The sequence below is a fragment of the Talpa occidentalis genome, unplaced genomic scaffold (assembly GCF_014898055.3).
Source record: "Talpa occidentalis isolate TD23 unplaced genomic scaffold, MPIMG_talOcc4v2.1 talOcc4.9, whole genome shotgun sequence".
In the NCBI taxonomy this organism is placed as follows: Eukaryota; Metazoa; Chordata; class Mammalia; order Eulipotyphla; family Talpidae; genus Talpa; species Talpa occidentalis.
The window spans coordinates 45829082-45843687 of record NW_023605305.1 but is presented as its reverse complement, the minus strand read 5'-3'; positions in this window follow the sequence as shown (position 1 = coordinate 45843687).

Here is a 14606-nt window from a genome sequence, read left to right as displayed (position 1 = left end):
GAGGTCTGCCTCGTCATGTGGATTTCTTCCTGGCCAGCCAGGGATCAAACTTGTGCTGCAGAGGCTGTGGATTGCTTCACAGTGCAGCACTTACCCCCTTGCGCCACCAGGGAGGCCCACATTATCCTTATTTTTAAAGGCCAATAAACACTTACATTAATTTTAGCACAATAAACATTGCTGATATAAACCAGACTGAACAATTTACATATAAAAGTAGTCCTGTCTGATTCATTTTTATAGAGCCACAATATTTGTAGCAACCCAGACTTAAAACCTAGAAGTCATAAATTCTTCTATCTTTCTCCTTTTGCTTTCATCTGAGAATTTCCAAATTCCACAGCATCTGTCATCCCTTTATTTCCATTTTCAGTACCATCACTACTTCTGCCCTCCCAGCTGGACAACCACCACTATCTGCCAAAGGGCCCTTGTTTCCTGTTTTACTCTGCATAAAAACATGCTACAGCAAACTAAAAAAATGAGTTTCTCAAATATAGTACTGATTAAATCACTCTTCTACTTAAAACTGTGTACTCCTGAGGTCCTGCTTCAGTTTTTAGTTGTTTATAATATTTCCATAAGACAATGTTCTAAATTTACCCTCCAATAATCTTCTACACATATCATAAGCTTCTATATACTAAGAATTAGTGAAAATATATAAAATCTCATTTAAAATATATATTTTTTTTTAATAAATTTTATTGTTATATTCCCCATACAATTGCAGCCCCCCCATTCTGACCCCAATCCCTCCCCTCCCACCCCCCTAAAAGTGTCTCTGGTTCATAGTTTTTTGTTGATTTTGATTTTCACTTTCTTATAGTTATTCATTTTCCTGGTCCCTTATTTAAGTTTTCTAGATTCCTGCTATGAGTGAGACCATCCGGTATTTTTCTTTTCTTTTTGGCTTATTTCGCTGAGCATGATCCCTTCCAGCGCCATCCATGTTGCTGCAAATTGCATGTGTTTATCTTTTTTGAATGCTGAGTAATATTCCATGGTATATATGTACCACATCTTCTTGATCCAGTCATCTATTTTGGGCATTTGGGTTGTTTCCAAAGCTTAGCTATTGTAAACAGTGCTGCTATAAACATAGGGGTGCAGGTGTTCTTTGGAATTGATGTTTCTGTGTCCTTTGGGTAAATACCTAGGAGTGGAATTGCTGGATCATATGGAAGCTCTATGTTTAGTAGGTCCAGAAATCTCCATACAGCTTTCCACAGTGGTTGGACCAGTTTGCACTCCCACCAACAGTGCAGAAGAGTTCCTTTTTCTCCACATCCTCGCCAACATTTCTTGTTGCTAGTTTTTTTAATATGTGCCATTCTCACTGGTGTAAGATGGTATCTCATGGTAGTTTTGATTTGCATTTCCCTGATGACAAGTGATGTTGAACATTTTTCATATGCCTGTTGGCCATTTGCATTTCCTCTTCAGAGAAGTTTCTTTTAAGCTCTTCTGCCCATTTTTTGACTGGATTATTTTCTTTGTTGTTGTTGAGTCTCATCAGCTCTTTGCAGATTTTTGTGATCAGTCCTTTATCATTAGTGTTGGGTGCAAAAATGTTCTCCCAGTTGGTGGGGTTTCTCTTTGTTTTTGTTATTGTCTCTTTTGCTGTGCAAAAGCTCTTTAATTTGATGTAGTCCCAGCTGTTTATCTTTGCCTTCACTATCACTGCTTTGGGTGATGTGTCTGTAAAGATGTCTTTGATGTGCAAATCACGTAGTGTTTCGCCTATATTTCCTTCTATATATTTTATGGTTTCAGGTCTTATGTCTAGTTCTTTAATCCATTTTGAGTTGATTTTTGTGTATGGTGTGAGGTGGTGGTCAAGCTTCATTCTTTTGCATGTAGCGACCCAGTTTTCCCAGCACCATTTATTGAACAAACTTTCTTTGCTCCAATGCATATTCTTTGCTCCTTTGTCAAAGATTAGTTGACCATAAATCTGTGGGTTTATTTCTGGATTTTCTATTCGATTCCATTGGTCTGTATGTCTGTTCTTGTTCCAATACCATGCAGTTTTGATGATTATGGCTTTGTAGTATAGTTTGAAGTCTGGGAGTCTGATGCCTCCATTCTTTTTTTTTCAGGAGAGCTTTGGCTATTCGGGGTTTTTGGTGATTCCATATGAATTTCATCAATAATTGTTCTATTTCTTTGAAGAATGACATTGAAATTTTGATTGGAATAGCATTGAATCTGTATATTGCTTTTGGTAGGATGGCCATTTTAATAATGTTTATTCTTCCAATCCATGAGCAGGGGATGTCTCTCCATTTCTTTGTGTCTTCTTCTATTTCTTTTAACAGTGTTTTATAGTTTTCTTTGTATAGGTCCTTTACCTCTTTTGTTAGATTTATTCCAAATATTTGATTCTTTTTGTTTCAATAACAAAAGGGATGGTCTTTTTGATTTCTTCTTCTTCAGATTTATTGTTTGTGTATAGGAAGGCTACTGACTTTTGCGTGTTGATTTTGTATCCTGCCACTTTACTGAACTGATTGATGAGTTGAATTAGCTTTTCTGTGGAGTTTTTGGGGTTCTCTATGTATAATATCATATCGTCTGCAAATAGTGATAGTTTGACTTCTTCTTTTCCTATTTGGATTCCTTGGATGTCTTTCTCTTGTCTTATTGCCCTGGCTAGGACTTCCAGTATTATATTGAAAAGCAATGGTGAGAGTGGACATCCTTGTCTTGTTCCAGATCTTAATGGAATTGCTTTCAGCTTTTCACCATTGAGAATGATACTGGCTGTTGGCTTGTCATAGATGGCCTTTATGATGTTGAGGTATGTTCCTTGTATCCCAAGAACTTCAAGGGCTTTTATCATGAATGGGTGTTGCACTTTGTCGAAAGCTTTCTCAGCATCTATTGATATTATCATATGGTTTTTATATTTCTTTTTGTTGATGTGTTGGATAACGTTGATTGATTTTCGGATGTTAAACCATCCTTGTGCCCTGGAATGAATCCAACTTGGTCGTGGTGAATTATCTTATGGATACATTGTTGGATTCTGATAGCTAAAATTTTATTGAGGATTTTTGCATCAGTGTTCATTAGGGAGATTGGCCTGTAGTTTTCCTTTTTTGTGTTGTCCTTGTTCGGTTTTGGTATTAGTGTAATGTTGGCTTCATAAAACGTGTTTGGTATTGTCCCTTCCTTCTCAAATTTTTTGGAAGAGTTTGTGAAGGATAGGCACTAATTCGTCTCTGAATGTTTGGTAGAATTCATTTGTAAATCCATCAGGTCCTGGGCTTTTGTTTTTGGGGAGGTTTTTGATTACCATTTCAATTTCGCTAATTGTAATTGGTCTGTTTAGGTGTTCTATTTCTTCTTTGTCTAGCTTTGGGTGATTGTAGAGTTGTAGGAATTTGTCCATCTCCTCTAGATTGTTAAACTTGTTTCCATATAACTGTTCATAGTAGTTACTGATTATTCTTTTGATTTCTGCTGTGTCCGTTGTGATTTCTCCTCTTTCATTGATGATCCTATTTATTTGTGCTTTCTCCCTTTTTCCTTTGTGAGCCTGGCTAGGGTTTGTCTATTTTATTGATTTTTTCAAAAAACCAGCTCTTGGTTTCATTGATCTTTTGGATTGTTTTTTTAGTTTCAATTTCATTTATTTCTGCTTTGGTTTTTATTATTTCTTTTCTTCTACTGGTTTTGGGGTTTTTTGTTGTTCTTTTTCTAGATCTTTGAGCTCCGAGATGAGGTTGTTTCTTTGCGTTCTTTCTTGTTTCTTGATGTGAGCTTCTATTGCTATATATTTTCCTCTTATTACTGCTTTTGCTGCATCCCATACATTTAGGATATTAGTGTCCTCCTTGTCGTTCAATTCAAAAAATTTTTTAATTTCTTCTTTGATCTCCTCATTAGTCCAATGGTCTTCCAGTAGTGTGGTTTTTAATCTCCATGAGGTAGGAAAGTTCCTCGCCTTCTTTTTATGGTTTATTTCTAGTTTGATGCCTTCATGGTCAGAAAAGATGGTTGATATGATTTCAATCTTGGTGTATCTGTTGATGTTTGTCATGTGCCCCAGTATGTGATCGATCCTGGAGAATGATCCGTGTGCGCTTGAGAAAAATGTGTACTCCGTTTTTTGGGGTTTAGTGTTCTATAGATGTCTGTTAAGCCTAATTGCTCTAGGTCCTTATTTAGAGCTTTGGTTTCTTTACTTATTTTTTGTCTTGTTGATCTATCCATTGTTGATAGTGGTGTGTTGAAGTCTCCCACTACGTATGTGTTTTCTCTGATGTCTGTTTTCAGAGAGGACAACAGTTGTCTGATATATTTTGGTGCTCCTTCGTTTGGTGAGTATATGTTAATGAGTGTTATTTCTTCTTGAAGTATTGTCCCCTTGATCATAATGTAGTGACCATTGGGGTCTCTTTTTATCTTTTTGAGTTTGAAATCTGTTTTATCTGATATAAGTATAGCTGTTCCTGCTTTCTTTTTTGGTCCATTTGCTTGTAGGATTGTTTTCCATCCTTTAACTTTGAGCCTATTTTATCTTTTGTAGCTAAATGTGTTTCCTGGAGACAGCAAAAGGTTGGGTTTTGTTTCTTAATCCAGGCTGCCACTCTGTGTCTTTTTATTGAAGAGTTTAGTCCATTTACATTTAGGGTTAATATTGATATGTTAACATCTGTATTTGCCATTGTGTTTGTCTTTCCTTTGATTTTATTTATTTATTCTTTTAATAACTTTTTTTTTTTTTTTTGGCCTTCTTTCATTGTTATTCGTCCCTCTGAGGTTCTGGCTTTAGGACTCCTTGTAGTATTTTTTGGAGTGGGGGTTTAGTTGCAATGAAATTCCGGAGTTTCTGTTTGTCTGGGAAGGTCCATATTCTTTCTTCAAAGAGGAAGGAGAGCTTTGCGGGATAGAGTATTCTTGGTTGGCATCTGTTTTCTTGGAGTCTGTTGACTATGTCCCTCCACTCTCTCCTTGCCCGTAGTGTTTCTTCGGAGAAGTCTGATGTCAGCCTGATTGGTTTTCCTTTGAATGTTATCTGTTTCTTCCCTCTTGCCAGCTTCATTATTTTTTCCTTGTCCTGGATTCTTGGGAGCTTTACTATTATGTGTCTTGCTGTATTTTTCCTTTCGTCGTGGAAGTTTGGTGTTCTTCTTGCTTCTTGTATATCAATTTTCAGCTCCTTCTTCACATTTGGGAAATTCTCTTCAATTATCTCTTTGAATATTTTCTCTGTTCCTACATCTCTCTCCTCTCCTTCTGGTATTCCTATAACTCTTATATTTCCTTTCCTCATGGAGTCAGATAGTTCCCGAAGTCTTTCTTCGTTCTTTTTCCTTCGTACTTCTCTTTCCTTTTCTGTTTTGGTTCTTTTTATTTCTGTGTCTTCAAGATTACTTATTCGTTCTTCCATTTCATCTATTCTGCTTTCATTGCTTTTCCCGGAGTTCTTTAGTTCTTCCATTAATTCTTTGATCTCCTGCATTTCTTTTACTTCCCTCTTTAGGGACTCAATTTCTTTCTTCTGACCATTGTTTTCCCTCTCTAGGGACTCAATTGCATTCTTCTGATCGTTGATTATTTTTCCCTTATCATTGTTTTCCTTTATGACTTCTGTCAGTTTTTTAATCACGGCAATTTAAATTCTCTTTCTGGAAGGCTCAGAAATTCTTCCAAGTTATTGTCTTTGCAATCTGGGGGCTGGCTTTCTTTTTGTGGTGTGCTTTTTCTCTGGAGAGTTGCTAGGTTGCGTGTGGTTCTTCTCCTCCCTACTGTCTGTTTTCTAATTTGCCGTATGCGTTGGGACACTGTGTTGTTGGGACTGGCCGGCATCTTGGGTGGGCTTCTCTGTTCCCCTCTGGTTCTTCCAGGAGTCATCTGTCAGTTTCAAGCAGCCTTTAATGGAGAAAGGTCCCTGTTCTAAAATGCCGATGTGGGGACACACTCCCCTGTGCGCCTGGTCTGCCCCGGCGGTGGGTTCCTGCTCCCCTCTGGGCTTGGACTGCAGGCCAGAGGGGGTCTGGCGTGGGCGAACTTCCCCCGCTCACCTCTGGCTCCTGAGGAAGCCTTCTGCAGGTAGTCTTTACTGAAGAAATGTCCCTCTTCTAAAATGGTGATGTGGGACACACTCCCTGCGCGTCTGGTCTCAGGCACACTCTTCTGCGCGCCTGGTCTGCCCCGGCTGTGGGTGCTCGCTCTCCCTGTGGGCTCAGACTACTTGCGGAAGGAGCCAGGTGTGGGCTAACTCCCCAGCTGGCCACTAGCTGCTTCAGGAGCCTGTGCTGGGGTCAAGTCGCTAGGTGGCGCCAGAGATCTCTCCTAGAGCCCTTGGGGAGCTGATTTTCCACCCCGAGGGACAGGGAGCAGAGCGGGGATGGTAGGGTACACCTCAACGGCGTTGGGGTGCTATGTCTGCCTTGTGCCCCACCGTCGTGGGGAACCCACGCCCCTAATTTCGTGCCCCGGGTCTCAGTTCCAAAGCCCTCAGTTCCAGGACGCAGGCTGTAGCCCAGATCAGTGGCGCGGGAATGGCGCCTTTTGAATCCCGCTCCCCTGCCTGGGCGCCTTGTTCCTGCTCACTCAGGGAGGGCCTCCGCGTCTCCCCGCAAGCCTAGGTCGCAGGCGCGGGGACCTGGGCAGCTGCGATTCGGTCGGGATCCGCGCCACTTTCCGCGCAGGCTTACCGGGCAGCCGGGGCTGTGTGCTGGGGCTGGTCTCCTCCTGGGGGGCGGGGCTCTCTTCAATGGCGCCTGGAGCTCACCTCCGCGGCGGATCCTGCAGGGTTCGCCTCAGCTCCCGTTCACGGGGTGTGGTGGCTGCAATAGTTCCTTTCCACTCACAGTCCCGCTTGCTGCGTCCTTTGTTCTTGTTGGCAGTTTTAGTTTGTTGTTTTTCTCCTCTCTGCCGGTCGGAGAGTGCCGCCTCTGTGGGCGGGGGAGGGGAGCAGGGTTCTGCGCTTCCCTCCCTTCTCGTCCTCTTTTATGGCAACTTTCTTCTTCGGGCAGTTTGCTGGAGTCGTCCGTTTATCTTCCGTGTCCCAGTTCTCACTGGGACCTGCCGCTTTTCCTCCCTATTAACTTTTTTTAATGGGAGATCTTACTCGCAGCGTCTCCTCGCCGCCATGTTGCTCTGCCCCCCTCTGGAGAAATAATCTTGACCTGCAGATTTCAAATCTAGGCCTATGTGAACAGAGTCTCTCCTGGTGTGCTGAGATACTAGCTCCAAAGAATCCATGTCATGGCTGGTGGAAGAGACACCTTTGCCAGTAGGGTGCTACATGAGTGTTTGCACATGCATGGTGTATGCCTCAGCCCCTATAATGGCTGATATGCCTTTCATTTAAAATATTTTTACCTAATCTATTCCCCTCCATTCTTTTCTCCACCCGAATATGAATACACTGGCTCTCTCCAGGTTGTCTTCCTTATAAGCCCTAATGTACAGATTTCCTCCTCCATTTTTCCATGCTCACCTCACAACTTTCAATCCAACTACCCAAGCAAACTGATAGATAAATGGATACATTGTTTTCAATGCATGAATATATAAGTTTGATACTGAAAAATAAGACTATGAAATGGGACTTGGCTCCTTAAAACACATCCTGATATAGAGAAATCAGTGCTGCACTGTTACTTAAACTTTTGTCCCTCAAACATTCCAGTAATGCCCATTAAACAATCAACCAACCAGAGGTATGCCTCATAGCACAGTCTAACCTTAAGACTCACTGATTTGGGGAAGAACAAATACTAGGTTGTATCTAAGTATAAAAAGTGTGAGAATAATATATTGTTTGATTTGTTTACCCATTCTTTATGATGCCAAAATATATGAGATCAACATGGACAAAAGTGGATGAGAGGTAGTCTTGCCCAAGATGTTTTCAAAGCTAAGTTCTCCAAGCTATGCTGGCTTCGATAAACATTGCTCTAGTGTAATACATAAATCCCCTCTTCAGTGTCAATTTATCTTTATTAAAAAGTTAGTCTCGGGCCTCCCTGGTGGCGAAAGGGTTAAGATGCAATCTATGAAGCTGATCACAGTCTCTGCAGCATAAGTTCGATCCCCAGCCAGCCAGGGAGCAACCCACATGGCGCAGCAGACCTCTCCTGACTCGCCTGCTGCTCCCCTTAGCAGTGTACTTTGGTCAATCTGCCTGTTCTCTGTTCTGTTCCTCACTCTGTCTCTGGTGAATCCTCTCACCCTCCACACCCCTGACATGTACCCCAGCTTTTGTATGCATAAATAAATAAATCTTTAAAAAAAGTTAAGAGTCTCTGCTAGGAGCAAGGGTACTCCATACTTAAGTAAAAAGGAACTGGTTTAAGGGAATCATTTCTCTCTGGTTCCCAAGTTCTTCATTCAAGAGGTAATGGCTGCTACTAAAGGAATCTCTTCAATTAAAGCAGAGTTGAGATCAAACCTAAGAAATTGTTACAGAACATCCCCCACTTATAAGCTTCAGATCAACTGTACAATGTTATGAAGAATGGTTCCTTTATTATTGAGAACTAACAATCTCACAACATAGATTAATACAATCTATTAAGTGATGTTTCAATACCATAATTAGAGTGCTTTTAGGTGACATTTATTTTAGGTTCAAAGGATGAAATGAGTCAAGTACCTACTAAGCAGAGTTATTAAATGGGGGGAGCATATTCAGGGAAGGGTGTTCTTTAATTGAATTACAGGTAGAGTATTAAAATGTGATTATTCTAGATATTGAAAGAAAAAAAAGAATATGTGTAGGAAATTTGCAGAATAAATTTCAAAACCTAAGGAGCATTTGAAGAGGTAGATGCTCAAAATCATGAGTGATAAGAGAAATGCAAATTAGATGTAAAATGACCTATAACTTTATAATTGTTACATTGACCATAAGTAAAAAAGGGAGTAAATCAAAGGTTGAGTATGTAAGTATAGGAACTGCTGGCGAAAATATATTAATTTAATGCAGCCCTTCTGGAGAACTTGACCCTAGTATACAAATTAAATGTATATATGATTTGAGCAGTTCTACTTTTGGGTTTAGAAACCACCACCACCCACCCATTTTCAGACAATTACCCTTTCACAAAGATGCCCATATATCTGTGTGATAAGTATCACATTATTTAAAGCATTATGCAATAATTGGAAACAATAAACTAAATGTATGCATAGGAACATAAAGAAAACTTTAAAACAGTGTCAAGAACTCTGAAGTATATAATATTTTATCCTACATTCAAGTTAACAAGTTAATTTGCCATATTTCTGGATGCTAGCAGAATATATGAGGGTGCAGTTCAGAAAAAAATGATTTATTAATCATGATAAAGCAATCAACAAACCTTCAAGTATATACCTAGTCCCCATGTCTCCATCCCTACAGGGATCATATCTGTGGCTAGAGGTGAGTTTCCTGTAAGGGTAGTAAGTTTTTCTGTTTTTCTACTAGTCCATCATTAACAGCAGTCCTCACTTATCTTACACCATGGCTATTGTAAACAGTGCTGTACTGAACACTGGAGTGTATATACTTTTGAATTGTTTTTATTGTCTTCCAATATATAATATATGTAGGCCTGGAAGTGCTAGATCATACGGTAGATTTAGTTTTAATATATTGAGAAACTACATACTGTTTTCTGTATAGACTATATCAGCTTATATTCCTACCAAAAGTGTACAAGGGTTCCTTTTTCTCTACACCCTCGCCAATATTGTTTCTGCTATTTTTTGATATGGATCTTTCTTACAGGTGTAAAGTATATCTCACTGTGGCTTTGATTTGTATTTTTCTGAGGATAAATAATAAGGAATATTTTTTGATCTGCAAGTCTTTGGAAAGGTGTTTACTCAAATCTTCTACCCGTTTTTTTTTTTTTTTTTTTTTTTTTTTTTGACTTGGGTTATTTGTTTTGTTGTACTTGCATAGTATGAGTTCTTTATGAGTCATGGTTATTAACCATTTGCCAGATGTTTGTTGAATAAATGTATTTTCCTATTTACTAGAATGTCTTCATTTTAATGATAATTTATTTTACTATACAGAAAAGCTTTTTAACTTGATGTAGCCTTAATTTATATATTTTTGTTCCCCTATTGCTGGAATGGAGTCCCCAAAGACAACACTGGGCTTACAGTCATGGATATATTGCCTATGCTTTCTCCTATGTATTTTACGGTTTAAGATTTTATATCCAAGTTTTTAATATATTTTGAATTATTTTTTGCATATGGTGTGATATGCTTGTTTAGTTTCCTTCTTTTACATGTGACTTTTCAGTGTTTTCAATACCATTTGTTAAAGAGACTTTCTGTCTCCACTGCAAATCAACACAAAATATGTGTTTATTGCTGGGCTTTACTACTATTACATTAGCTGTGTGTCTATTTTTATTTCAATTTTACACCATTTTACTACAGTTTTGCAGTACAGTTTGTAGCTGGGGAGTGTGATACCTTCATTCTATTTTTTTAAAGATTTATTTACTTATGTATACAAGAACTGGGGTAAGGCCAGAGCTGTGGGGAGTGGGAGCATTCACCAGAGACAGAGTGGGGAACAGAACAGGCAGATTGACTTAAATACACTGCTGAGGGGAGCAGAGGGTGAGTCAGGAGAGGTCCGCTGCGCCATGTGAGTATCTCCCTGACTGGGGATCGAACTCGTGCTGCAGTGGCCACAAATAGCTTCATAGGTTGCAACTTAACCCTTTGCGCCACCAGGGAGGCCCGTGATACTTTCATTTTTATCCCCTCCTTTTGCTTTGGCTATTTGAGGTCTTTCCTGGTTTGCATATAAATTTCGGTAATGTTTGTTACATTTCCTTGAAGAATACCATAGGAATTTTTGTACGGAGTATACTGAAGCTGTATATGGATTTGGGAAGCAGCCATTTTAACAAAGCTTCTTCAAATCCAACATAAAAGAATAACTTTCTATTTCTTTGTATATTCTTTTTATTTTAAACAATCTTATGGTTATTGTTGTACAGGTCAGTAACCTGATCATTAAGTTTTTTGCTGGGTGCATAGTTATTTTTAAGTGGTTGCAAATGGGATTATTTTTTGGTTTCTTTTTCTTCTACTTCTCCTACTTCATTGTTTGCATACACAAATGCAACTGACTTTTGTAACATTGATTTTGTAGCCTGTCAATTTACTCTATTGATATATTGATTCTAATAGTTTTCTAGCAATGTCATGTCTATTTTTGGGGGGAAATAATGTAATGTAATTCTCTTATATGTGTGTATGAGGGGTTGGAGAAAATAATGTGATTTTTTTTACAAAGTGGTATTTTATAGAGTTAGACTTAAAAATTAAGTAACTCAAGATAATGTGTCTATTCTCTATTTTTTCTAGTAAGTTCTCATTTTATAGTTACTATGCATCTATACATTAGAAATTTTCTACACAGTTGTGGCATAATAAATGCATTATTAGCAATTAGACATTTTTCAAAAATACTAATTAGGCCTCATAAGGTTAGCAATCTGGATATTATTCAACAGTTTGACATTTTTCACATTTATTCAAGTCAAAGCAATTCCTTCAGTTTCTAGAGATTGCTTTTTGCAGGAAAATTGGACATTTTGGGCCTCCCTGGTGGTGCAGGCGGTTGAGCGCAGCGCTGTGAAGCTGTCCGCAGCCTCTGCAGTGCAGGTTCGATCCCCGCCGCCCAGTGAGAATCCCACATGGCGCTGCAGACCTCTCCTGTCTCGCCCGCTGTTCCCATCAGCAATGTATTTTGTCAGTATTCCTGTTCTGTCCCCCGCTCTGTCTCTGGTGAATCCTCTCACCCTCTCGCACATCTAGCCTGTACCCCAGCTCGTGTACAAATAAAAAATAAATCTTAAAAAAAAAAAAAAGAAAATTGGACATTTTGCTATCATGTATGCCAGGAGCTTCTCTGGTCCCAGTTTCTTCCTTTACTAAAATAAAATAATGACTACCACTCCAAAATTTCATTGGGTTTCTCTGAGAAAAAATGAGAACAGTACTGAAGTCTTCCTAGTGATAGAAGGGGTTAAGTCTCAGCGCTATGAAGCTGTTGTCACCACTGCAGCATAAGTTCAAAACATGGCCAGGGAGCTGACCCACATGGTGCAGCAGACCTCATCTGTCTCACCTGCTACTCCCCTCAGCAGAGTATTTCAGTCAATCCTGCCTTGCCTGCTTCTCCCCTCCCCTCATCAGTGTATTTCAGTAAAACCATCTGTTCTGCTCCCTACTCTGTCTCTGATAAATCCTCCCTGCACCACCCTCACACTCTGGCCTACACCCCAGCTCCTGTATGCATAAATATTTTCTAAAATAATGAGAGCAGTATTGAGTATCATTTGATAAAATGAGGGACATATCTTTAAGCTTTAAAAATAATTCAAAATAGATGTCCAAATAACAAAAATAGTACTATTAAACAATTACATGAAACTATACAGTCTTATTTCATTAATTATTTCTCACAAAAGCTATTAGGAAAATTTGGATAAACAGCCAACTTTGTAAAAGAAAGGAAATTAAAATATTCTGAGAAAAAAGACACTGAAAACAAAGCATGATGAACCAAATGGAATTTTAAAATTGTTTAGGCTGCTACTGATTTAACTGAAGCTTGCTTTATTATCTGTTGCTTTAGCGTTTCAAATTTTACTGGAATAACTGAAATTCTTAATAGAAATTCCAGGAAGCTCAGAAACTTCTCAGCACTATATGTAAATTTAAAGAGCAAGAAACAATCAATTCCATGACAAAATAATGATCTCAATTCTGAGTACCAAAAATGACTCGTTAGTAAAATGTTAAAATGGAATACTTGGGCCTCCCTGGCGGCGCAGCGGATTGAGGACAGCACTGTGAAGCTGTCCATAGCCTCTGCAGTGCGGGTTCGATTCCAGGCTGGCCAGGGAGAAGCACACATGGTGCAGCAGACCCCTCCTGCCTGGCCCACTGCTCCCCTCAGCAGTGTATTTCAGTCAGTCTGCCTGTTCTGTTCCCCAATCTGTCTCTGGTGAATCCTCTCACCCTCCTGCGCCTTTCGCCTGTGTCCCAGCTGTTGTATAAATAAAATCTTTACCAAAAAAAATTTAAAAAAATAAATAAAATGGAATACTTGTAGAAATGATTACTAAAACACTTGCCATGCCGTCTTAGGTTTTTTTTTTTTGTTTGTTTGTTTTTTTCCTTTTTTCTTCCAGCTCATGAGTGAATGGTTGGCCATATATTCATTTGTCAAAGTGTTAAACAGTTTTAATTTTTCTTTTCTAGATAACTTAGTACATGGTAAACCATTATCTCCCTAGACAAACATAAAATCTAGGTTATTAAAATTTTGAAAAGATGTAATGTGAAATACATCTTTGACTTAGATTTTTAAAATTTAAATGAAATCGCTGCTTTGCTAATCATATTGTTTGTTCATAACTAAAGTCACTTGAGAAACTGGTCAATTATTTGTTTCCATTAATTTGAAACAGTTTTAGAAGGAAAAGTACACATAAAGAACACTCCCTTTATTTCCTAACCAATTTTCAGCTTATGATGTTCCAAATAGGTTTTTGAAGGACTGAAATTATGAGGTGCTTTGGAGGACTTGGTAGAAATTTAGCAAAATAATATAAAATCAGTTGTGTAAACTTTTTTGTTACCCTCAATTTTTTTAAACTTGCTTATATATTTTTTAAATTTAATTTTATTCTTTAAACAATATTTGCTTCCCCCCAACCCCTTAGGTGTAGTCCCCATAGAATTTCCTTTGCGAATGCTCCCGTGCACCATCACCACAGTCCCCTGTGCTCCTCCCTCCCTCCCACCCTCTCACCCCTCCCCCTCCTCCTCCCCTGCAGTATGTCTCTGATTTATAATTGTTTTTGCTTTGTTGTATTTTATACTGTTATTATTTTTTACACTGATGTCTTATTTGGTTCCCCTATATTCTTATTATAAGTGAAACCAAAAAGAAAAAAAGAAAAGTTACTTTTATGTGATATTTTGTAATACTATGATGATTTTCCAAAAAAAAAAAAGACATGACCTAGAAAAAGAGGTTGTGAAATTTTCTTATTGATTACATCTCCCTGTGATTTCAAATGACAATTCATGATGAATCTATTAAAATAAAAAGGTACCTATTTGTACTCGTCTATATTTTATTACTAAGGTAATGATGGTGGGATATTACTTTAAAATGATACATAATAAAATGGGTTAATATCAAACTCAACAACAATAAAGCTCTTTTTTTCCTACAGATGCACTTAAGAAAACAGAAGTTTCGGTGTAATTTGAAATGTATCTATAGATAATAGACACATCTGTATGAGATACAAACACAACTCATACCAAAATGTACAATTTCAGCACCTCAAAAATTTCTCTGTTCCTCCTCTTAGCATTCATAAAGGATGATTCTGATTTCTAATATAACATATTGGCTCTTGTTTTTTTTAAAGATTTTATTTTTATTTACTTATGCATATAAGAACTGGGGTATAGGCCAGAGGTTCAGGGGTTGTGGGAGCAAGAGGATTCACCTCAAACAGAATAGGGAGCAGAATAGGTGAATCTACTTAAAGCACTGCTGAGAGGAGCAGTGGACAAGATAGGAGAGGTCTGGGCCTCCC